Source organism: Salvelinus fontinalis, chromosome 20 (genome assembly GCF_029448725.1).
Source record: "Salvelinus fontinalis isolate EN_2023a chromosome 20, ASM2944872v1, whole genome shotgun sequence".
In the NCBI taxonomy this organism is placed as follows: domain Eukaryota; kingdom Metazoa; phylum Chordata; class Actinopteri; order Salmoniformes; family Salmonidae; genus Salvelinus; species Salvelinus fontinalis.
This window is the reverse complement of record NC_074684.1, coordinates 25,853,490-25,878,061: the sequence shown is the minus strand read 5'-3', so window position 1 is coordinate 25,878,061 and position 24,572 is coordinate 25,853,490. Positions and strand designations below refer to the sequence as shown.

Here is a 24,572-nt window from a genome sequence, read left to right as displayed (position 1 = left end):
AGCAGTGATAAGTAACATTTCTCAAACTGACTGCCTTGCTTCATGAAATATTCACCAGCGTAGCGAGAGAAAGTGTTTCGATGTAGACAGCCAGAATACTAAAAACTTCATGCCTACAACCTTAGCCTCCAGGTTAATAAGTAGGGCAGTTTGATGTACAAGTACACCCCCTGGACAGGAAGCTAGCCTCCAGGGCAGGAGAAGTGATTGAAAAGATTGTCTGCGTCTGTCTGCTCCATTCTAAATGGGTGAGGATGACGTGGGAGATGACCACAGCCCATGGCTACCCTTCTAGCTGCCTCGGGCCTGACACTCTGCAACTGCAGCCATCAATCTCCACACAACCCGAGCAGCGCTGCCATTCAAGTGCGCAGGGCTAATCGAAAACGATTCAAAGCCAGGGGGGCAGTGTAGGGGATCAATGTTAGCTGAATACTAACAGTCCTGACTAATAGGCCTGGAAGATGAACTAGAAATGAAGCCAGGGCTGTGCGCAGTCAGATATTGCCATAGAGGCATGTGCTGCTCACCCCAACATGCCTGCCTATTCTCAGTGAGGAATGGAAGCTAAATACCAGGGAGACAAGGAGCCTAGCTGCCCTTAGAGATAGAAAACAGCTAAATCCACTGAACGCTTTAGTTCACGTTCCAGACTTCAGGTGAAGCACAGCTGTATAGAGCCCCACAGTGGAGGTGTCATAATACCTGTAAAACCTAGCGGTCAAAACAGGGAAACGGTTCTATTCATTTTTCCCATAGGGAATTATAGAAACACTTCAAATAAGGGCTGTGTTTCGTGTAGGCTTACCACGGCAACATGTTTTGAATCTCTCTAGGACAAGCGGACTTTAATCAATATATTCAGCTCTTCAGTCTCAGATTTAAAAATGTGAATTAGCTTCAAAGTAGACATCATGCAAGACTATACAGCGCAGTCGGGAAATTTAGACCCCTTGACTTTTCACATTTTGTTACATTACAGACAGACATCCTAAAATGCATTAAATAAATAAAAACCTCAATCTACACACAATACACCATCATTTTTTGCAAATGTATACATTTAAAAAAAAAAAAACATTTCCATAAGTATTCAGACACTTTGCTATGAGATTCGAAATTGAGCTCAGGTGCATCCTGTTTCCATTGATCATCCTTGAGATGTTTCTACAATTTGATTGGAGTCCACCAGTGGTAAATTCAATTGATTGGACATCATTTGGAAAGGCACACACCTGTCTATATAAGGTCCCACAGTTGACAGAGCATGTCAGAGCAAAAACCAAGCCATGAGGTTCAAAGAAATTGTCCGTAGAGCTCCGAGGAGAAGGGTACTAAAAACAATTCTGCAGCATTGAAGGTCCCCAAGAACACAGTGGTAGCCATCATCCTTACATGGAAGAAGTTTGGAACCACAAACTATTCCTTGAGCTGGCCACCCTGCCAAACTGAGCAATCGGGGGAGAAGGACCTTGGTCAGGGAGGTGACCAAGAACCCATTGGTCACTGACAGAGCAGAGTTCCTTTGTGGAGATGGGAGAACCTTCCAGAAGGACAAGCATCCTCTGCAGCACTCCATCAATCAGGCCTTTAACTTCTTATTGGCAGGTGGGACGGTAGCGTTCCACCTGGCCAACATCCGGTGAAATTGCAGAGCGCAAAATTCAAACTACAGAATTATAAATATTTAACTTTCATAAAATCACAAGTGTAATACATAAAAAATAAAGCTTAACTTCTTGTTAATCCAGCCACTGTGTCAGATTTCAAAAAGGCTTTACGGCAAAAGCACACCATGCGATTATCTGAGGAAAGCGCCCCGCATACAAAATCATGAAAAACATATTTCAACCAGGCAGGTGCGCCACGAAAGTCAGAAATAGCGATATAATAAATGATAAACTTGTTAGCAATTTCTGCTAGTTAGTTTTTTCTACCATGTGGGTTTGAGCCTGCTAACAGTGTTAATTCACCTGTTTCCATACACATTTCATTTTGAAACATATCTCACAAAGGAGTTGTTTAAATCTAACTGCTTAACTATATCTGTACATGGAATTGTATTTTTTTTTTTTTTACTAATTCATACAGGAAAATGCCACGGGCACTATCTGATGTGTGGAGACATTTCACTGCAGCTAATGTAGATGGAAAAGCTGTGTACATTTGCAAATACTGTGCCAAATCATATATGAAGAATGCAATAAAGATGCAGAATCATCTGGCCAAGTGCATAAAGTTCCCTCAGCACTCATAACAAGCAACCTTTGACAAAAGTCCCTCTACTTCTATTCGAGGTGAACATGATGAATCAGACACCTTATCGATAGCAACAGCTTATGGATGCCTGAAATCAGAAGTCTTTTTGACTCAATGAAGGAACGTAGTCAGAGATGCTGATGAATGTCGTGCTCGAGCGGTGTATGCAACTGGTTCACCTCTGATGCTCACAGGCAATGTGTATTGGAAGAGAGTTCTGAATGTTCTTCGCCCAGCATACACCCCTCCAACCAAACATGCTTTATCTACTCATTTTCTGGATGAGGAGTTCAACAGAGTTCAAATTAAGGTCAAGCAAATCATAGAGAAAGCAGACTTGCAATCATTTCTGATGGGTGGTCGAATGTTCGTGGGCAAGGAATAATTAACTACATCATCTCCACCCCTCAACCAGTATTCTACAAGAGCAGACACAAGGGACAACAGACACACCGGTTTCAAAATTTCAGATGAGCTGAAGGCAGTCAATGACCTTGGACCACAGAAGTTATTTGCACTGGTGACAGACAATGCTGCGAAAATGAAGGCTGCTTGGTCTAAAGTGGAGGAATCCTACCCAAAACGTCACACCGACTGGCTGTGCTCCTCATGCATAGAATCTGCTCCTGATCATTGCACTGAAACAATGGATACACTCTACAAGAGAGCCAAGGAAATTATTAGGTATGTGAAGAGTCATCAAGTTATAGCAATCTACTTCACCAAGCAGTGAGAAGAATAAGAGCACCACATTGAAGCTGCCCAGCAACACCCATTGGAGTGGTGTTGTCATCATGTTTGACAGTCTCTTGGAGGGGAAGGAGTACTCCAAGAAATGGCCACATCAGTCTGCTGATATGGATAGCCCCATCAAGAGGATCCTCCTGGATGATGTAATTTGGGAGAGAGTGGTAAGCAGCGTGAAACCTATAGCAGTAGCCATTGCACGGATTGAGGGAGACAATACTTTCTGATGTTCAGACCTTGCTTGCATATGTTAGAGAAGAAATCCGTACTGTCCTGCCCACTTCATTGTTGCTCCAAGCAGAGGAAACTGCAGTTCTGAAATACATCAAAAATCGTGAAGACTTCTGCCTGAAGCCCATACACACCACAGCGTACATGTTGGTCCCTAAGTGCAGTATGCTGGCAAGAGCATCCTGTCTGGTGCAGAGATCAACAAGGCCTATGGTGCCATCACTACCGTGTCTTGCCACCTTGGCCTGGATGAGGGCAAGGTTCTTGGCAGTCTGACGAAGTACACTTCCAAGCAAGGGCTTTGGGATGGAGATGCAATATGGCAGTCGTGCCAACATATCTCATCAGGGACTTTGTGGATCTGAGGCTCTTTCCCCTGTTGCCTCCATCATCCTCCATATCCCGCCAACATCAGCCGCCTCAGAGCGCAACTGGTCCTTGTTTGGGAACACACACACACCAAAGCACGCAACAGGCTGACCAATACTAGGGATGAAAAATTGGTGGCCATCCGGGCAAATGCGAGGCTTTTTGAGCATGACAACGAGCCATCCTCAACAAGGTTGGAAAGTGACAGTGAAGATGAGGCCTCAGAGTCTGATGTTCAAGAGGTGGACATTGAGAAGGTCCAGGGAGAAGACATGGAAGCCTGAGAGGAAGACAAACAAAGCTTTAGTTTCTGGACTATCATTTTACAGATAGATGTATGTTGAAAACATTTTTGGGAGATGCGATGGCTCATTGGGGATCATTCAGTAAAGTTTGTTTCTGTCTCCATATGATATGGTAAGCATATCCAATGCAACAAAAAAAAAATCTACATTTACATTGTATTAAATTTGCATATATTTCCGTTAATTCCCATGGAAAGTTTCCACCTCTGAATATTCCCCAAAATGTGCAAGCCTAATCTTAACAGCACAACTCTCTGAAATATACAAATTCATTAAGACATTTATTGTCATGGATCTTGCCCTGGAGGCAGAACGTGGTGATTTCTGCTAGATGGGCCAGCTGCAAAGTTAAAATTGGCTATATCGTCAAAAAATCATGAAAACAAAAAACATTTGCTTTTTGGTCTTCATTTAAGGTTAGGCATTAGGGTTAGCCTTGTGGTTAAGGTTAGGTTTAAAGATCGTATGACTTTGTGGCTGTGCCAGCTAGTGACAGCGCTGCCTCCAGGGCAAGACTCATGACAATAAATGCCAACCTGTATAAGAGTGGGTCACACACACAGTGCTACCAGAAGGTATACAGTGCATTCGGAACGTATTCAGATCCCTTCACTTTTAACACATTTTTGTGTTACAGCCTTATTCTAAAATGTATTTAAAAAATGTTCAATGTTCCCACAAAACCCCATAATGACAAAGCAAAAACAGGTTAAGACATTTTTGCAATTTATAAAAAAATAAGTGAAATATCACATTTACAAAAGAATTCTGCCCATTTACTCAGTACTTTGTTGAAGCACCTTTGGCAGCGATTATAGCCTGGGGTCTTCTTGGGTATGACGCTACAAGCTTGGCACACCAGTATTTGGGGAGTTTCTCCTATTTCTCTCTGCAGATCCTCAAGCTCTGTCAGCTGTCATGGACATTTTAAAAAGAGAGACTGTAGATTCTTCAAACAACTTTATTATAAGATTTGCAAAAATAGAGCAATCAACAATCACTCAAATAGTTCAGAGTTAAATGCCCAACAAACAGAGTTGGTCCTCAGCTTTTATAGAAAAGTCCAACTTCTGTCTATGTGGCAGTTAACAGGTGTGAGTGAGAACATGACACAACAGATTGGGACTTTAGGGGGCATTCACAGTAAGTAGCCCTGCACGAGCCGGAGCGGCTCATAAGAACATTTCTGTAGCGTGATTCAGCTTGATGTACAAGTACACCTTCTGGACTCTAGTCTATCGCAGGTCCTTACTGCTAATCTATCTCCTAATGCTGAGTGTCAAGCAGAGACACAGAGTCCCATTTTTACATTCTTTGGTGCGACTCTGCCAGGGATCGAACTCACAACCCACCACAAGGCCACTGAGTTGGTGGGGGCATTCACAGCCTCCTACTAAAAATGCCCCCTCCCGACTGCTTGGTAAACGACCCAGAAATTACATTTGGGGTAGGTTTTGCTAGATAAACTGCAAAAAAAAATGAAAATCCCCCCACAAACCCTAACCCTAAAAATCAGGAAACATGTTATCTAATGCCATCATTCCATGGTGTTGTGCTATCAGTGGGCTTGAGACTGAAGCTACGTCCCAAATGGCACCCTATATAGTGCACTACTTCCGACCAGAGCCGTATGTGCTCCGGTCCAAGATTGCACTCCATTTAGTGAACTATTTGTGACGCAGTTTGAGAAGCTAGATCAAAGGCCCATGATTTCTTATCAAATATCTCTCCTTTCTGGTGATTTAAGCAAATTTGCAAAGCAACATTTTAAGCAGAAGTCGGTCAACAAAGAAACGTCCCTTTTACAGGACCATGTCTTTCAAAGATAATTTGTAAAAATCCAAATAACTTCAAAGATCTTCATTGTAAAAGGTTTAAACACTGCTTGTTCAATGAACCATAAACAGTTAATGAACATCCCACCTGTGGAACGTCGTTAAGACAATAACAGCTTACAGACGGTAGGCAATTAAGGTCAGTTATGAAAACTTAGGACACTAAAGAGGCCTTTCTACTGACTGAAAAACACCAAAAGAAAGAAGCCCAGGGTCCCTCATCTGCGTGAATGTGCCTCAGGCATGCTCAGCATGGGCTTGTAAGCCTGTTGTAAGGTAGGTCCTCACCAGACATCACCGGCAATAACGTCGCCTATGGGCACAAGCTCACCGTCGCTGAACCAGACAGAACTGGCAAAAAGTGCTCTTCACTGACGAGTCACAGTTTTGTCTCACCAGGGGTGATGGTCGGATATGCGTTTATCGCCGAAGGAATGAGTGTTACACCGAGGCCTGTTCTCTGGAGCGGGAGAGTCCGTCATGGGCTGGGGCGGTGTGTCACAGCATCATTGAACTGAGCTTGTTATCATTGCAGGCAATCTCAACGCTGTGCGTTACAGGGAAGACAACCTCCTCTCTCATGTGGTACCCTACCTGCTGGCTCATCCTGACATGACCCTCCAGCATGACAATGGCATCAACCATACTGCTCGTTCGCTGCGTGATTTCCTGCAAGACAGGAATGTCAGTGTTCTGCCATGGCCAGCGAAGAGCCCGGATCTCTATCCCATTGAGCATGTCTGGGACCTGTTGGATCGGCAGGTGAGGGCTAGGGCCACCCCGACCCTCAGAAATGTCCACGAACTTGCAGGTGCCTTAGTGGAAGAATAGGGTAACAAACATCTCACAGCAAGAACTGGAAAATCTGGTGCAGTCCATGAGGAGATCCACTGCAGTACTTAATGCAGCTGGTGGCCACACCAGATACTGACTGTTACTTTTGACCTCCCCCCCTTTGTTCAGGGACACATTCAATTTCTGTTCATCACGTCGTTGGAACTTGTTCAGTTTGTCTCAGTTGTTGAATCTGATATGTATACATGTTAAGTCTGCTGAAAATAAAACGCAGTTGACAGCGAAAAGACGTTTATTTTTTTATTGAGTTTATTATGACGACTTTGTGACATTTTTGTTAATTTTGGATTTCGGTGAGTGTTTTTTTCCCCCGGCTGTTCAGGAACACCAATTGTTTCCTAGAGGCAAGTCGAAGTCTACGCCCCTTCATCGGTGATTGGTCAACAATAGGGATTCTTCAATCAAGTCTGTTGTCATTCAATGAGACAACTCATTTTAATGCACATTTTTTCATTGAGAAATACTGCATCAAACATCTTAGATGTAATAAAGATCTCTGCAAAAATGTCAAAATTAATGACGGATTTCTTGAGTTATCTTAGATTAATTCTGACTATTTTGAGGAAGTGTATACTGAATACGGCATCTTGTTTTTCAAGTGAATGTCTTTTAAGGGAGTGTGCGAGCCGCAAGCCGAACTGAAGCATGCGGATGCCTTTAGAGTGAATCTAACCATGAGTAGGAAGTGCGCTGCTAGAGTGACAGGGACTTTGTGTGTGGGAAGCAGCTACAAAAGAGCGAGATGACAAACAGATTATACTAAAAACAGATGTTACACGCAGCTGAGGGGCGGTTCAAAATATTGCATGCTTCTGTGATATGGATATTATTGCACATGTCAATATTGAAATTTTCATGTGAATTTGATTAATTGTGCAGACACCGCATCTCTCCTTGGCTACAGCCCATTTCCCCAGTCCTTTTACTTCTCAGGCAGTCTCAACACTTTCTCTCTCCTTCCTCCGTTTTCCCGGCGCTGACCCAGAGGGTCCCCAACTGAGACGACTACTGACCAATCACGTTGGGGGAGGGGGGGCAGGCACGTCCACAATGACGGAAGAGCTCCTTGAGGTGTCGCCTTTGCAGATCCTAGGTGCGCGGGCCTGGGCGAACCCAGCCACCGCCGCCTCAATACTGACCCACATCAAGATGAAGGAAACACACAGAATCACAACATCAGTCAGGCCCTCTGGCCTAACAGGAGATCCCTCTAGAGACAGGAGTTAATTGATATCCATCAGTGGACTACACCATCTCAGCTCATCAATCATCTTTGACCAATGGACAACCCTGTCAAATCATTCAACAACTGTTTCTGACAGTGTGAGAAAGGAAAGATGAACCACATGTGATATTGTCATCCAGAACCAGAAGTTATGCACATCTCAGAATCTGTCTGAGTGCTGTGGGATTATTAAACCAGAGGAAATGGGGGGTGGAAGGGAATTGAGGTCCATCCTCATCCTGTCTATACCTCCAACTCTAAGCCCAAGGGAATTCACAGATTCTGCTAAACATTTCTAAATCCAGTCTCTCTCTGCCCAAACACACATTCATCCGCTGCCTTTCTGCTCCGCTGCAGTAAATTATTCAGCACCTCTGGAGTCGGCTCTTCACCACAAGCTCCGTCTTTCCATAAGCGTGACTTCATTGATAGACAGCATCCCTCCTTATGACATAACACATATAGAACAGAGCCCTTCATGCAGATTATATTTTATTATATGTTGAAGACTTTCTTCATTCCCTAAAACTTTAAAAATGTATATTCAATCTCAGGTTACAAAATGTATTAGTCAAAATTGGCACCAATTCAGCTGAATGAGGAATACTCTGTCCCAACATCCCAATAGTAATCCCAATTTCAAATACCTAAGTATTGACAACATATCACCACCACTACCAATTTCAATAGTGTTTATAAACAAATAGTAAGACCTGCAAAGATAGTCTCAATGCAAAAATTATAACTCTTTTCAGACATGTATTTCCATCGTTAACTTCTCTAGGGTAGGGGGCAGCATTTGGAATTTTGGATGAAATGCATGCCCAAATTAAACTGCCTGCTTCTCCGGCCCAGAAGATATGATATGCATATAACTGGTAGATTTGGATAGAAACTCCAAAGATTCCAAAACTGTTAAAATAGTGTCTGAGTATAACAGAACTGATTTGGCAGGCGAAAACCTGAGAAAAATCCTTTCAGGAAGTAATTTATTTTTGTGGTTTTGTAGTTTTCAATGCCATTACAGTATCCATTGACTTAGGACTCAAATTGCAGTTTATATGCCTTCCACTAGATGTCAACAGTCTTTAGAAATTGTTTCAGGCTTGTATTCTGAAAAATTAGGAAGTAGGAGCAGTCTGAATGAGTGGACCCTAAAGTGTCACAGAGCTTTTTCATGCGCGAGACCGAGAGAGTGCCTTTCTTGTTTACCTTTTAAATTGACGTTATTGTCCGGTTGAGATATTATCGATTATTTAGGCTAAAAACAACCTGAGGATTGGATATAAACATCGTTTAACATGTTTCTATGAACTTTACAGATACAATTTGGATTTTTTTGTCTGCCTGTTTTGACAGCGTTTGAGCCTGTGGATTACTGAAGAAAACTCAAACAAACAGGAGGTTTTTGGATATAAAGAGACCATCAAACAAAAGGAACATTTATTGAGTAAATTATTGTCTGCTGAGTGAAACCATATGAAGATCAAAGGTAAGGGATTCATTTTCTCTCTATTTCTGACTTGTGTAACTGTTCTACTTGGCTGGTTACTGTTTGTAATGATTTGTCTGCTGGGCTATGTTCTCAAATAATTGTAAGGTATGCTTTCGCTGTAAAGCATTTTAAAAATCTGACACCGTGGTTGGATTCACAAGAAGTTCATCTTTAATTAAACCTATGTAAAATATGTTTTGTTTTTTGAATTTTAATGAGTATTTCTGTATTTGAATTTGGCGCCCAGCAGTTTCACTGGCTGTTGAAGAGGTGGGACCCTAACATCTCACGTATCCAAGAGAGGTTAAGATGAACATACTTCCACAGAAACTTTTACAGCTCTATGATTCCCGTTTCACCACCAATGGGATATTGGAAGAAACTGCATACTTTGATCTCCAAATTAATATGGATCAAACTGTCCACTTTAAAAAGAGACAGCAGTGTTCTGGAGGCCAAAAACTGCCACAATATTAAATTACATTTTTGGGCCTTTATGTTAAGACCACTACGTGTGTGGTTGAACCCCAATACCCCAGTGACCTGGAGCCCCCTGAAAGAAAAATTAGCAAAGCCATACAGGCTCCAAGAACTGGCATATTCAAACATCTCTATCAAAAGAGCCAAACTCACCTCTGGCCCCATCATCAGGCAAACAATACAATATGGCGTTCAATGGGGAACCATTGCAAATACATCAATCATCTCACATTTACATTACATTTAAGTCATTTAGCAGACGCTCTTATCCAGAGCGACTTACAAATTGGTGCATTCACCTTATGACATCCAGTGGAACAGCCACTTTACAACAGTGCATCTAAATCTTTTAAGGGGGGGGGGGGGGGGGGGGGGTCAGAAGGATTACTTTATCCTATCCTAGGTATTCCTTAAAGAGGTGGGGTTTCAGGTGTCTCCGGAAGGTGGTGATTGACTCCGCTGTCCTGGCGTCGTGAGGGAGTTTGTTCCACCATTGGGGGGCCAGAGCAGCGAACAGTTTTGACTGGGCTGAGCGGGAACTGTACTTCCTCAGTGGTAGGGAGGCGAGCAGGCCAGAGGTGGATGAACGCAGTGCCCTTGTTTGGGTGTAGGGCCTGATCAGAGCCTGGAGGTACTGAGGTGCCGTTCCCCTCACAGCTCCGTAGGCAAGCACCATGGTCTTGTAGCGGATGCGAGCTTCAACTGGAAGCCAGTGGAGAGAGCGGAGGAGCGGGGTGACGTGAGAGAACTTGGGAAGGTTGAACACCAGACGGGCTGCGGCGTTCTGGATGAGTTGTAGGGGTTTAATGGCACAGGCAGGGAGCCCAGCCAACAGCGAGTTGGTGTATTCCAGACGGGAGATGACAAGTGCCTGGATTAGGACCTAATTGTGGAGAAGATTAATTGTGTGTCGTCTGCATAGCAATGATAGGAGAGACCATGTGAGGTTATGACAGAGCCAAGTGACTTGGTGTATAGCGAGAATAGGAGAGGGCCTAGAACAGAGCCCTGGGGGACACCAGTGGTGAGAGCGCGTGGTGAGGAGACAGATTCTCGCCACGCCACCTGGTAGGAGCGACCTGTCAGGTAGGACGCAATCCAAGCGTGGGCCGCGCCGGAGATGCCCAACTCGGAGAGGGTGGAGAGGAGGATCTGATGGTTCACAGTGTCGAAGGCAGCCGATAGGTCTAGAAGGATGAGAGCAGAGGAGAGAGAGTTAGCTTTAGCAGTGCGGAGCGCCTCCGTGATACAGAGAAGAGCAGTCTCAGTTGAATGACTAGTCTTGAAACCTGACCGATTTGGATCAAGAAGGTCATTCTGAGAGAGATAGCAGGCGAGCTGGCCAAGGACGGCACGTTCAAGAGTTTTGGAGAGAAAAGAAAGAAGGGATACTGGTCTGTAGTTGTTGACATCGGAGGGATCGAGTGTAGGTTTTCAGAAGGGGTGCAACTCTCGCTCTCTTGAAGACGGAAGGGACGTAGCCAGTGGTCAGGGATGAGTTGATGAGCGAGGTGAGGTAAGGGAGAAGGTCTCCGGGAAATGGTCTGGAGAAGAGAGGAGGGGATAGGGTCAAGCGGGCGGCCGGCCGTCACAAGACGCGAGATTTCATCTGGAGAGAGAGGGGAGAAAGAGGTCAGAGCACAGGGTAGGGCAGTGTGAGCAGAACCAGCGATGTCGTTTGACTTAGCAAACGAGGATCGGATGTCGTCGACCTTCTTTTCAAAATGGTTGACGAAGTCATCTGCAGAGAGGGAGGAGGGGGGGGGGGGGGAGGAGGATTCAGGAGGGAGGAGGTGGCAAAGAGCTTCCTAGGGTTAGAGGCAGATGCTTGGAATTTAGAGTGGTAGAAAGTGGCTTTAGCAGCAGAGACAGAAGAGGAAAATGTAGAGAGGAGGGAGTGAAAGGATGCCAGGTCCGCAGGGAGGCGAGTTTTCCTCCATTTCCGCTCGGCTGCCCGGAGCCCTGTTCTGTGAGCTCGCAATGAGTCGTCGAGCCACGGAGCGGGAGGGGAGGACCGAGCCGGCCTGGAGGATAGGGGACATAGAGAGTCAAAGGATGCAGAAAGGGAGGAGAGGAGGGTTGAGGAGGCAGAATCAGGAGATAGGTTGGAGAAGGTTTGAGCAGAGGGGAGAGATGATAGGATGGAAGAGGAGAGAGTAGCGGGGGAGAGAGAGCGAAGGTTGGGACGGCGCGATACCATCCGAGTAGGGGCAGTGTGGGAAGTGTTGGATGAGAGCGAGAGGGAAAAGGATACAAGGTAGTGGTCGGAGACTTGGAGGGGAGTTGCAATGTGGTTAGTGGAAGAACAGCATCTAGTAAAGATGAGGTCAAGCGTATTGCCTGCCTTGTGAGTAGGGGGGGAAGGTGAGAGGGTGAGGTCAAAAGAGGAGAGGAGTGGAAAGAAGGAGGCAGAGAGGAATGAGTCAAAGGTAGACGTGGGGAGGTTAAAGTCGCCCAGAACTGTGAGAGGTGAGCCGTCCTCAGGAAAGGAGCTTATCACGGCATCAAGCTCATTGATGAACTCTCCGAGGGAACCTGGAGGGCGATAAATGATAAGGATGTTAAGCTTGAAAGGGCTGGTAACTGTGACAGCATGGAATTCAAAGGAGGCGATAGACAGATGGGTAAGGGGAGAAAGAGAGAATGACCACTTGGGAGAGATGAGGATCCCGGTGCCACCACCCTGCTGACCAGCTGCTCTCGGGGTGTGCGAGAACACGTGGGCGGACGAAGAGAGAGCAGTAGGAGTAGCAGTGTTATCTGTGGTGATCCATGTTTCCGTCAGTGCCAAGAAGTCGAGGGACTGGAGGGAGGCATAGGCTGAGATGAACTCTGCCTTGTTGGCCGCAGATCGGCAGTTCCAGAGGCTACCGGAGACCTGGAACTCCACGTGGGTCGTGCGCGCTGGGACCACCAGATTAGGGTGGCCGCGGCCACGCGGTGTGAAGCGTTTGTATGGTCTGTGCAGAGAGGAGAGAACAGGGATAGACAGACACATAGTTGACAGGCTACAGGAGAGGCTACGCTAATGCAAAGGAGATTGGAATGACAAGTGGACTACACGTCTCGAATGTTCAGAAAGTTAAGCTTACGTAGCAAGAATCTTATTGACTAAAATGATTAAAATGATACAGTACTGCTGAAGTAGGCTAGTTGGCAGTGGCTGCGTTGTTGACACTACACTGATCAAGTCGTTCCGTTGAGTGTAATAGTTTCTACAGTGCTGCTACAGTGCTGCTAGTCGGTGGCTAGCTGGCTAGCTAGCAGTGTTGATTACGTTACGTTGCGTTAAAAGAACGACAATAGCTGGCTAGCTAACCTAGAAAATCGCTCTAGACTACACAATTATCTTTGATACAAAGACGGCTATGTAGCTAGCTATGTAGCTAGCTACGATCAAACAAATCAAACCGTTGTACTGTAGTGAAATGAAAATGTGATACTACCTGTGGAGCGAAGCGGAATGCGACCGGGTTGTTGAGTGCGGAAGTTCTATTCTCCTCTTGGGTGGCCAGACAATATATTTTCCAGCTTGGAGTGAGAAGGGAAATCATACTCTCTCTGGCATTGTGGACAGTTGTAGCTTACATGCGTTCCAAGACTTGAAAAAGCTATACAGTCTGCCTGGTTCTTCATTTTTCTTTTATTTGCAGCTTTGTTCTGCTGTACATGCTTATGGAACCCTGAGGTTCAAATCTAGAATCTCATCCTATTCACAAAATAACGACAGCAAGGGTAAGTAAGGGCATAGTCTCCAAATTCTATATATTCTTACTCAAACTAACATTACCAATCTACTCAAAATGGAACAAAGATATATACACACACAAAAGTATGTTGGCACCCCTTCAAATTAGTGGTTTTGGCTATTTCAGCCACACCCGTTGCTGAAAGGTGGATAAAATAGAGCACACGACCATGCGATCTCCATAGACAAACATTGGCAGTAGAATGGCCTTAAGATCTCAGTGACTTAAAGTGGCACCGTCATAGGATGCCACCTTTCCAACAAGTCAGGTCGTCAAATGTTTGCCCTGTTAGAGCTGCCCCGGTCAACTAAGTGCTGACCTCACTACCCTCTGGAGAGCCTTACGGTTGTGGACGGAGCAGTTGCCGTAACAGGAATTGATACAGCCCGACAGGATGCTCTCGATTGTGCATCTGTAATGGGTACGTGAGACGTTAGCGTCCCACCTCTTCAACAGCCAGTGAAACTGCTGGGCGCCAAATTCAAATACAGAAATACTCATTAAAATTCAAAAAACAAAACATATTTTACATAGGTTTAATTAACTTCTTATGGCTGCAGGGGCAGTATTGAGTAGCTTGGATGAAAGGTGCACGGAAGTTTGAGTGTTTTCGGTGACAAGCCAAATTTCTTCACCCTCTTGAGGTTCAAGAGGCACTGTTGCGCCTTCTTCACTACGCTGTCTGTGTGGGTGGACCATTTCAGTTTGTCTGTGATGTGTACGCCGAGGAACTTAACTTCCCACCTTCTCCACAACTGTCCCGTCGATGTGGCTAGGGGGGTGCTCCCTCTGCTGTTTCCTGAAGTCCATCATCTCCTTTGTTTTGTTGACGTTGAGTGCGAGGTTACTTTCCTGACACCACACTCCGAGGGCCCTCACCTCCTCCCTGTAGGCTGTCTCGTCGTTGTTGGTAATCAAGCCTCCCACTGTAGTGTCGTCCGCAAACTTGATGATTGAGTTGGAGGCGTGCACGGCCAAGCAGTCATGGGTGAACAGAGAGTACAGGAGAGGGATGAGGACACACCCTTGTGGGGCCCCAGTGTTGAGGATCAGCGGGGTGGAGATGTTTCCTACCCTCACCACCTGGGGGCGGCCTGTCAGAAAGTCCAGGACCCAGTTGCACAGGGCGGGGTCGAGAACCAGGGTCTCAAGCTTGATGACGAGTTTGGAGGGTACTATGGTGTTAAATGCTGAGCTGTAATCGATGAACAGCATTCTCACATAGGTATTCCTCTTGTCCAGGTGGGTTAGGGCAGTGTGATTGCGTCGTCTGTGGACCTATTGGGGCAGTAAGCAAATTGGAGTGGGTCTAGGGTGTCAGGTAGTGTGGAGGTGATATGATCAGTAACTAGTCTCAAAGCACTTCTTGATGACGGAAGTGAGTGCTACGGGGCGATAGTCGTTTAGCTCAGTTACCTTAGCTTTCTTGGGAACAGGAACAATGGTGGCCCTCTTGAAGCATGTGGGAACAGCAGACTGGGATAGAGATTGATTGTCCATAAACACACCAGCCAGCTGGTCTGTGCATGCTCTGAGGATGCGGCTAGGGATGCCGTCTGGGCTGGCAGCCTTGCGAGGGTTAACACGTTGAAATGTTTTACTCACGTTGGCCGCGGTGAAGGAAAGCCCGCAGGTTCTGGTAGCGGGCCGTGTCAGTGGCACTGTATTGTCCTGAAAGCAAGCAAAGAAGTTGTTTACTTTGTCTGGGAGCAAAACGTCGGTGTCCACGACGGGGCTGGTTTTCATTTTGTAATCCGTGATTGACTGCAGGCCCTGCCACATACGTCTTGTGTCTGAGCCGTTGAGTTACGTCTCTGTCTCTATACTGACGCTTAGCTTGTTTGATCGCCTTGCAGAAGAAATAGCTACAGTTTGTATTTGGTCATGTTTCCGGTCATCTTGCCCTGATTAAAAGCAGTGGTTTGCACTTTCAGTTTTGCCATCAATCCACGGTTTCTGGTTGGGGAAGGTTGTAATAGTCACCGTGGGTACAACATCACCGATCCACTTGCTAATAAACTCGCTCACCGAATCAGCGTATACATCAATGTTGTTGTCTGAGGCTATCCGGAACATATCCCAGTTCACGTGATTGAAGCATTCTTGAAGCGTGGAATCCGATTGGTCGGACCAGCGTTGAACAGACCTGAGCACGGGCGTTTCCTGTTTTAATTGGGAGCAACAAAATGGAGTCGTGGTCAGATTTGCCGAAAGGAGGGCAAGGGAGGGCTTTGTATGCTTCGCAGAATGATAGCAATGATCCAGAATGCTGCCAGGCCGCGTCGCGCATTTGATATGCTAATAAAATTTAGGGAGCCTTGTTTTCAGATCAAGAAACCCAAATCACTGGCTACAATTTGGCCCACATGACTTAACATAAATCCATGTGTATAATGTATATTGGTTTGCCATTTTCTGTTCTGGCCTAAAATAATAAAAACTTTAAAATCACAAAAAAAATAACCCAGAGGCCATAATTGCAGAGTTGTCAATGAAGGGAATGGTTTTGTATTGGGGCATATCACATGGTTTGGGCAGGCATAGTTGAAATAGAACCCAATCCAATAAACTACAAGGCTAAAGGAGTCCGCATGCTTCCCAGCCAAAAGAGTTTGTGCATAAACCGAATTCTACGCCCCTTCATCGGTGATTGGCCAATAGTAGGGACCCTTCAACGAAGTCTTTATAGTCATTCAACGAGAGACTCGTTTTCATGCAAAAAATGTTAATTGAAAAATACTAATCCAAACATCTTCGATGTAGAATTGCTTGATTAAGATCTCCCCTGAAAAAAATAAATTAATGACAGATTTCCTATGTTAATACGTAGTATTGTGAAGAAGTTTATACTGGCTACGACTTCACAAGATGGACAAACAGTACTATTCCCTTTTTATCTCGTTATGCAAGCAAAGTCTTTTAAGAGACTTTCGTTCAAGTCGGATAGCCGAGTTCAGCTAGGCGCCAGCTGAAGTATGCTGACGTCATAAGTCTGCTTCCACTGCAACATGGCTACACCCCCTCAGGGGACAAGAGAAGTACATCCTGAACACAGAGGAGTGACACAAAACAAACCACTCTGGGAATTGTGTTGGTTGTGTGGTCAATATTGGAATCCATTAAGTGATTTGGCTAGCTGGCGGACAGCCAGACAGAGCGTAACAAACACAGTTCCCTGTGGTGCTGCTTGATTGGGATGGCTAGGCCTTACCTCCAATCCATCTTCTCCACCAGGTATGCACAGATCAGAAAGCATGTCCGATTGAAGCCGTGCGTGCAGTGGACACCTGTGGGAGAACAAAAAGAGAGACACTGCTTAAGTCAATCAAGCAAAGTGCCCATCTGTCCCTACTACTACAATTGTGTGTGTGTGTGTACTTGCAATTGCGCTTCTACATCTGCATTGCTTGCTGTTTTAGGCTGACTTTCTGTACAAGCACTTTGTGATATCTGCTGATGTAAAAAAGGGCTTAATAAATACATGTGATATTCCATGAAACGCAAATGAGACAGTCCAATAACCCTGTCATTTTCCAACCATCTCTCTCTTGCAAAATCAATAGTCCTATCTGTGAAGAGAGGAGGTGGTGGTGGCCTGGCTACGCATAACGCCCACTGAATCCTCCTGAGAGAGCCCTTATGCCGGGTGTTCACTACACGACTTTCAAAATCTTAACCTCGCTGAGCCTCTCACATTAAACGACTGTCTTTCCTGTAGTTTGTCTTGCCAACGTAGTGGTGCCACACTAAACGATCTGGCACAGGCGAGGTGTCACAAACTACACCATTCTTCACTTGGTCATGAGGAATCTCCATTCCACCACTCTGTCTCGCAAAAACAATGTGATTAGACTGTTAACGTAGCTAGAACGAGCTGTGGTTCAAAGCAGCTTCAAATGTTTTCAGTCAGACATTCATGCTTGCCATTGAGTTGAAATGTTCTAGCCAACATTTTGAATTGAATAACATTGCCTGTGAACTTCAAAGCTGTAACGATTTGACACTTTGGTTAAAAGGCATGTACAAACGCATACTAGTAGTAGTCATGCCTCCTGCTCGAGTCTACACATTCTGGGTGATGCAAAACAACTTAATATCACTGGCTTCTTTGACGAGCTCTCATTGGCTATTGCTGATCACCACTCTCAACTTGAAGTTGCACATCTCACACTACAAGAGTATTGCAGATATTGTGTCAATAAAATCAAACATATTTGAAAATATTGGGATGTCTGGAACTGCTCAATGATGGGATCGGTAGCACTCAGATTGAGTCTGACGCTAACGCCTCGATTACACAGATAGCATCATTGCATTTTGGTACACCAAAAGTACATTCATTTAATGGAAAGCTGCGTTTGCCTTGCAGCATTGCGTTGCAGACGCAGTGCGTTCTGTGTGGTGCATATGATGGATTTATCGAACGTATGCATCAAACTGTATGCATAGACGTCTTTACAGAAATGGCAGCAGAAACTTTATTTGCACACATATCCAGATGATGCTGCGTACCATTTTGTCAGTGAAGCTGTCGGAGTGATTGAGGCGTAACATTAAAACGGATGCACGCCGAGTAAGCAACGACATGGGGATTGTCTCCCATCTCAAACTTGTACTGGACAGTTAAGTCGGGCCAAATTAGTGTAGTGTACACCCAGCTTAACTGTGTGCTGGTACTTCTAGGTGGGAGCCTCATGTTAAAAACCAGTTCATCAGACAACTGGAGGTTATGCTACATACTCCGGGGATGGATTCTTAAAGCATCTCAGAGTAGGAGTGATGATTTAAGAACAGTTTTGCTTTTTTGATTATCATAAATGGACACGGAGAGCCTGATCCTAGACTAGCACTCCTACACCGAGTTGCTTAATTGATACGGACGGCAGACGCAATCTATCGCTAGGGGAGAGGAAAGAAAATGCCAGGGCACACAGGGAATCGGTTCATGTTTGCTTTGATCTTCAAGGCAGGGAAGGATAATGGGGCAAACTATATCTTCACTCCAAAAATGTTCATGGCAGAGCCTCTATCAGCATTCAGGGGTGGTTTGGGGAGAAATTCTCTTTGGATTTTAGACTCCATGCCTCGTCAGTCTGAAGCATCTCCCTCGGCCATGATGCAGTTGGTCATTGGTAACTTTAGATAGGAATAATTGGAGAGTGGTATGAAATGAGAACTCACTGGGTAGACCAGCCACTATGAGATCTGACAAAATCTCTGAAAGTAAGGTCATAGAAAGTCAATCTGGACTTATCGTAGTAATCAGGATAAGAATATTTCTCACCCCCTCTGATAGTCTGAATAGTCAATGCATGGTAATCTCCATTGGGTGCACGTTTCCACTGATTGACCTCAACTTGACTGCTGTAACACCCTGTCCGTCAGACAGGACAAGATGTCTGTCTGGCAGCACAGATGGAGATGACATCTCCAGTAATGATGATGGGGGGGATTGTAGGAGGGTTACATTCACAGGGCCCCGCTGTCTAATTTCAACATCTGCATTAATACCAGAGAGACAACAGATAAAGAACAACGGGTGGCCAACAGGAGGACATCTTTATAATGACATTCATATATTCCAACCTGAGAAATATTAATTTCCCTCTGCACACTTTAACATCTCCCACTAGATGCTCAAGGACATACAAAAAAGCACAACAGGAGAGGTTATGCATTTATCATTCATGACTGCAATGTTTTGAAATTGGTTTATCTGCCTTCAAGCCTCTAAGCAGCAGGGGTCCAGTTAGGCCTTTCCAAACCCTGGGCTTCTGAGGTATACTCAGACAGGTCACATGCTGAGCTACAAAGTGATTGCATACACACATATGGTGAGCTATACTAAACATGGCACCTGCAAAAGCCGCTACACATTTCAGATTCCCATCCAATTTGTTTATTAATATCCTGGCATCTGATTAGTACCAATTTCAGTCAGATATGTGTTTTATATTATGAGCAGACCACCAACCAACACACTTGGTTATAATTCTACAAGAAAGCCTATGTTGCGATGCGATTACTTTGACTTAATATTTAGCAAACCCGTTTTATAGTATTTACAAACAAAATGCATCTTATCAGAAATAGCTGATGGAATATTAGGAAGGGAGGGTGTCTGGTTGGAACTAAAAAGATTAGAACGGTTTAATTATATTCTTGCTCCCCCTAGTGGACAAACCTGTACCTCATCTTACTTTGATAATCTATTTTGTAGTTACTGTTTGCTACTTGCCTGGGGTGTATTCATTACACTGATTCTGTTGCAAAACCATGTAACAGAAACCGTTTACTCCAAACGGAATAGGTTTTTCAACAAAAACGAGTTTCTATTGAACAAATTCAGGTAGGTCGCTACCTGATTTGTTCAGTTTGCTCCAGTTTAGTTCAAAAACTGTAAACGGTTTCCATTGAGAGACATGGCTAACCATCCACATCGCTCTGGCCAAACGCCACACCCACTGAGTTGTCAGGAAAATATGCTACAATACAACACCCCAAAGAGAATGTTGAATATACCTCCAAGTTCAAATGTGACTGTATTTTACCCCTTGACTGCTATCAAAACTAAACAAAATGTATCCACAACATGTATGAACAATTCACCAGACAAGAACAAAGATAAGGAAATATACAGCTCCAGTAAAAAAAAAAAAACTTGCATGCATTGCATTCCTTACCTACCAATTCAGTGGTAGTCTTCTCCATGAAGTGCTCACAGTCTGATGAACATCTCAGTAGTCTCTGTTGAAGGACACTCTCCATAGTTAAACAAGGAACAAACACATCACATCAATTAACAAATTATATTATTTTCAACTAGTGGCATTTGTATTTGTAAACATGGAGAATTAATCTCGAGTTTGAAACAGGTCACTCATACGTACCCTTTGCACTGAAGCTTCACATATTTAACACCCTCGTTCTCGATTACGTTGCGGTCATACTGTAGAAGCCGGTAGTGTTTGTTAGATCAACAAGCAAACCCATCTTAACCTAGAGAATACACAAAACACATGTTGACAGACTACTGTGGTGAATAGAGCACTGATTTTTATTTCCCAAAGAGAGACAAAAGACTAGTAAACACATGTCAACATCATGGAAGACATACCTTGATACGCTTTACATATTGGGAGAGCATGCTTGGATGAAACCTGTTATCTTCTGGCACATTGGCATCATACTTGGGGCCCAACAGTTTATTGTCAGGAATTTACCTGGTGAGACAATGAAAAGGTAGAGTGGTCACAGACACCATGAAAAGAATACCACTCACGCATCTACACTCACTGTCCTGTTTGTCCATACATTATGACATGGTTATTAACCAACTTAGCTACATAAGATAAAACGTATAAGGATCATACTAGGAATTTTTAAAGCAGGATTCCTTTTCACTAATCTAAAACAGATGGAAAGTGACATTTCATGTAATCTGGTTAGCTAATCCTAACTACAAAAACAAAAGACCATTTAAAAGGTAGGTCAGGGTCTTCAATTTTGCTGTACACAGCATCTTTCCATTTGTGCCTACCATTTCCCTTGGATCCAAGAAAGAAAGATGGGAGACCAGAACGTACTTCAATGGAGATTTCTCAATGAGTTTGTTAACAGTTGTGAGAATACACTTCTTGCAAGCAATGTTGATGTCCATCAATGTTTGTCCAATTTTCTTCCCTGCGGACAAGTCTCTCACAATTCTTCAAGTAACAAAACCCAAGTCGACCTGTGAGGAGTTGATGTGATTGGATGACTGGCTCACCTCGACATCAAGAAGTTTGAGGGGTCTTTGCTTCTTTCATGAGGTCTTGCTAAATGAATTTGCTCAACAAGCTCTTAAGCAGCTTGAACAAGTCTGTAGAGAGAAATGGCACGATGGACTTATCAGTCTGGTAGTGTGTGAGGAATGGTGTCACTTCTCTGCACACCTAAGAGTAAAAAAAACGATTTAAATCACACTTATTTCTGTTTCTAGCCTGTGTGTGAACATGTGTGTGCGTGTGTCACAGAGAGAGAATATGAAAACATACATAACATGTCCCTAAAAATAATTTAATGTTACAGGTGACAGTTAATAAACCACGACACCCACACTTGCGTTCACTACAGTGGAAAGAGTAGTGGCCAAGCCCACAGACTTAAGCGGTGCAGCCTCAGATGCCACAGAGTTCCCCCAGCCTGTGTGCATTGTCCAGGGAGGCAAACAGGTCCACTTGTGCCCTCCCGAACTTGTCCCACAGGTGCTGCACCACCTGGGGATGTAGGCTCCAGTCCCAAGGTGGCGGAGAGCATATCCGCTGCCACACTCAGGATTTCAGGTACGTGACCAGCTCGTAAAGACGCTAGACAGCCCTGAGCCCAGAGAAGAACCTCCTGTGCTATAAGATTGAGGCGGTGGGACCTCAGTCCACCCTGATGGTTGATGTAAGCCACCACTGTGGTGTTGTTCTTTTTCACCAGGACATGTCTTCCTTTCAGATGTGGAAGGAAAGACCACAGGGCCAGCAGTACAGCTCAGAGCTCTAATGTATTGATGTGCCTGCCGCTACAAAGGGGTAGCCAACAGCCGCTGGCCAACCTACCCTAGGTCACCCCCCCCCCCCCCGGTCAGCACAGAGCAGCACAAGCTGGTCACAGCGGCACATGTTCAGCATCTCCACCCCACCTGAGAAAGGAGCGACAGCGCCACCTCAACAATGCCGAGGCCCTGTGCGGTCACCTGCAGCTGGCGGTAACCGTGGCGCTTCGGGTGCAACTGGTGGGAGTTGAACCACCATTGAAGACACAAGAGATGGAGCAGGCCCAGGGGAAATCGGAAACAAGGCCGCCGTCAGCAAGCCCAGGGCGGATACCACCCTGCCGAAAGTGGTCGAGGCAAGATGGATCGCCTGAAACCTTCCGGTGGGCAGGCGTGCTCTCATGAGGACTGAGTCCAGTTCCATACCTGCGTCCTAATCGAGGCACAAATCAGCCAATCGTCCAGGTATCAACAATCCTTGGGACGTGAGAGGTGCCAGGACAGCGTCCACGCGGGTGCCAAGGAGAGGCCGAATTGAAGAACCATAATTCATAATCCATCCCTTCGAAAGTGAATCAGAGGTACTGCCAATGAGCTGGGTGAACAGAAACATGGAGGTACGCATCCATCAGCTCCAGCAGAACAAACCACTGGTCCCTGGACATGGCCTGCTACACGAGGCTGGGGACAGCATGTGGAACCTCAGTACCCTCAAGTACCCATTGAGGTTGCAGAGGTCCAGAATCGGTCGAAACCCACTGTTTCTTTTTGTAATCATAAAATAAGTCTAGTAGAACCTACCTAGTGGTTCTGATGTATCGATCCCGCGGAAGTCACTTTTCTTCAGGAGTGAGGAGATCTCCAGCCGCAGGGTTTTCTTCCGGGGGGGGGGGGGGGGGTTGGGGTCGGCATTGTGGACAACACCCAGGGGGACTCCACACCCTCCTCCCACTTTGCCCTTTGAGACCTGGAGAATGTTTCAGAGGTCCTGCCGGGGCTTTCCTCTTCTCTGGAGCCCCGAGCACCTGGGTCTCCCAGGCACATCCCTATGGCGGTGACGGTTGACACCGCCACACCTGTCACAAAGGGAAGCCATAAGCTCAGTCAAGCCAACAAGGCCACAGAGCAGGGTCCAACGCCCTGGGAGAGGCATGTCGTGACCCACTTGGAGGAATAGGAACCCGGTGAGGGATAAATTACCCAGTATCTCTGCAAAAAAAATGGCAGACAAAAAAAAAAAAACATCAACCAGGTAATGGATTTGATTTATTTGTTTTACGCCAATTGCAATATTACCTACCGGTTTAATATCCAAGCAGTAAAAACAGCACCATATGGAGTAGTGCCCTTTAAGGAACCTAAAAGTTAATGTCTCAATGTAGTTTTCTACGATACTCACACACTGCAGGGGAAAGAACAAGAAAAAACCCTGCAAGATAATTATCAGAGAACCCGGGAGCAACATGTTAAAGCAATTCACAAAACACACATAGAACAAGCCAGTCGGCAAGTTGTGTAAGGTCAATTACAGTTTGTGGCAGCAGGGCCCCCAATATATTAATGTACACGGAGTCGTAGTATAACGCTAACAAAACACAAGCACAACAAACCACGAGCGGAAGATACAGATCAACCGCGCGCAGCGAGTGGAGCACTCAAGAGGGCCAGCTGCTCCAGGCTGCAAACAGCCAGTGAGTATACTTCCACGCAAGATATTACAGTTACCAGTAATTTACCAAGCGAACTTCAGAAAGTTTGTACCTCAAACCATACGGACGTCCGCCGAGAAAATGAAAGGGAATGTGTCGCGGCCATGGGGTCTATCTATAGGGGCGGACCCCAGTCGAGACACAGGTGTACACGGGAGGTAATCTGTAAATCCTCGGATGTATCCCTCCGCCATGGAGTGATAGCAATATATTGGAGTGATCTAATATAGTAAAACATAACACGCTTTCGCCTCTCACTTGCTACAGGTTGTCCTCTTATAGGACGATTCCGCAATCGAGGGGGAAGACTAGTGTGTGAAATTTTGTCCAAGAGTGGCAACTGTAATTTCACAAACCGAGGATGTAACGTTAGCCAAGCAAATCAGTTGAACTTCGATGTGACATTCCCTGGGATATCACCCTTCACCACGGGCTCTCGTGCGCGATTTTTTTGGGGGCCTTGATTTTGTTAGATGTAGGGTCTAACCTAGCCCTTTCGGTCTGAGCCAGAAATTGAGAAAATGTATCCAAATGTAGGTGTTTACTTACGATTGTTCAATGTCCAAATATCAAGGTAATCCTCACAGTTCTCAAAAACCCAATACAATGACCATGAATGAACTAAAATCATTCTCCACATTTCTCCTAGTGTATACCCACTCGATTAGCCACCAATCACCCCATTAAAAGGTGGAAACATCTTACCAATCACACCATTCATATGGTGAACGTGGTATCCCACACGCCACATGTGTCGTACGCTATACCGTACTATTTTGCCATTAATTG

The 24,572-nt window shown here is 45.2% G+C and overlaps 1 long non-coding RNA gene across 2 annotated transcripts; it reads right to left on the bottom strand.

The window, feature by feature from the left end:
- Window positions 1-833: 833 nt before the first annotated feature.
- LOC129817580 (uncharacterized) lies at window positions 834-24,322 on the bottom strand. Of its 2 annotated transcripts, none has more exons than XR_008753716.1 (6): window positions 22,876-24,322; window positions 20,668-20,773; window positions 20,441-20,549; window positions 20,238-20,297; window positions 16,762-16,837; window positions 834-3,886 (listed from the first exon to the last, which is right to left on the bottom strand). It is a non-coding gene; the product is annotated as an uncharacterized LOC129817580 (long non-coding RNA). The 2 variants fall into 2 exon arrangements; XR_008753717.1 differs by lacking the exon at window positions 834-3,886 and adding an exon at window positions 12,071-15,221.
- Between the last annotated feature and the right edge of the window lie 250 nt (window positions 24,323-24,572).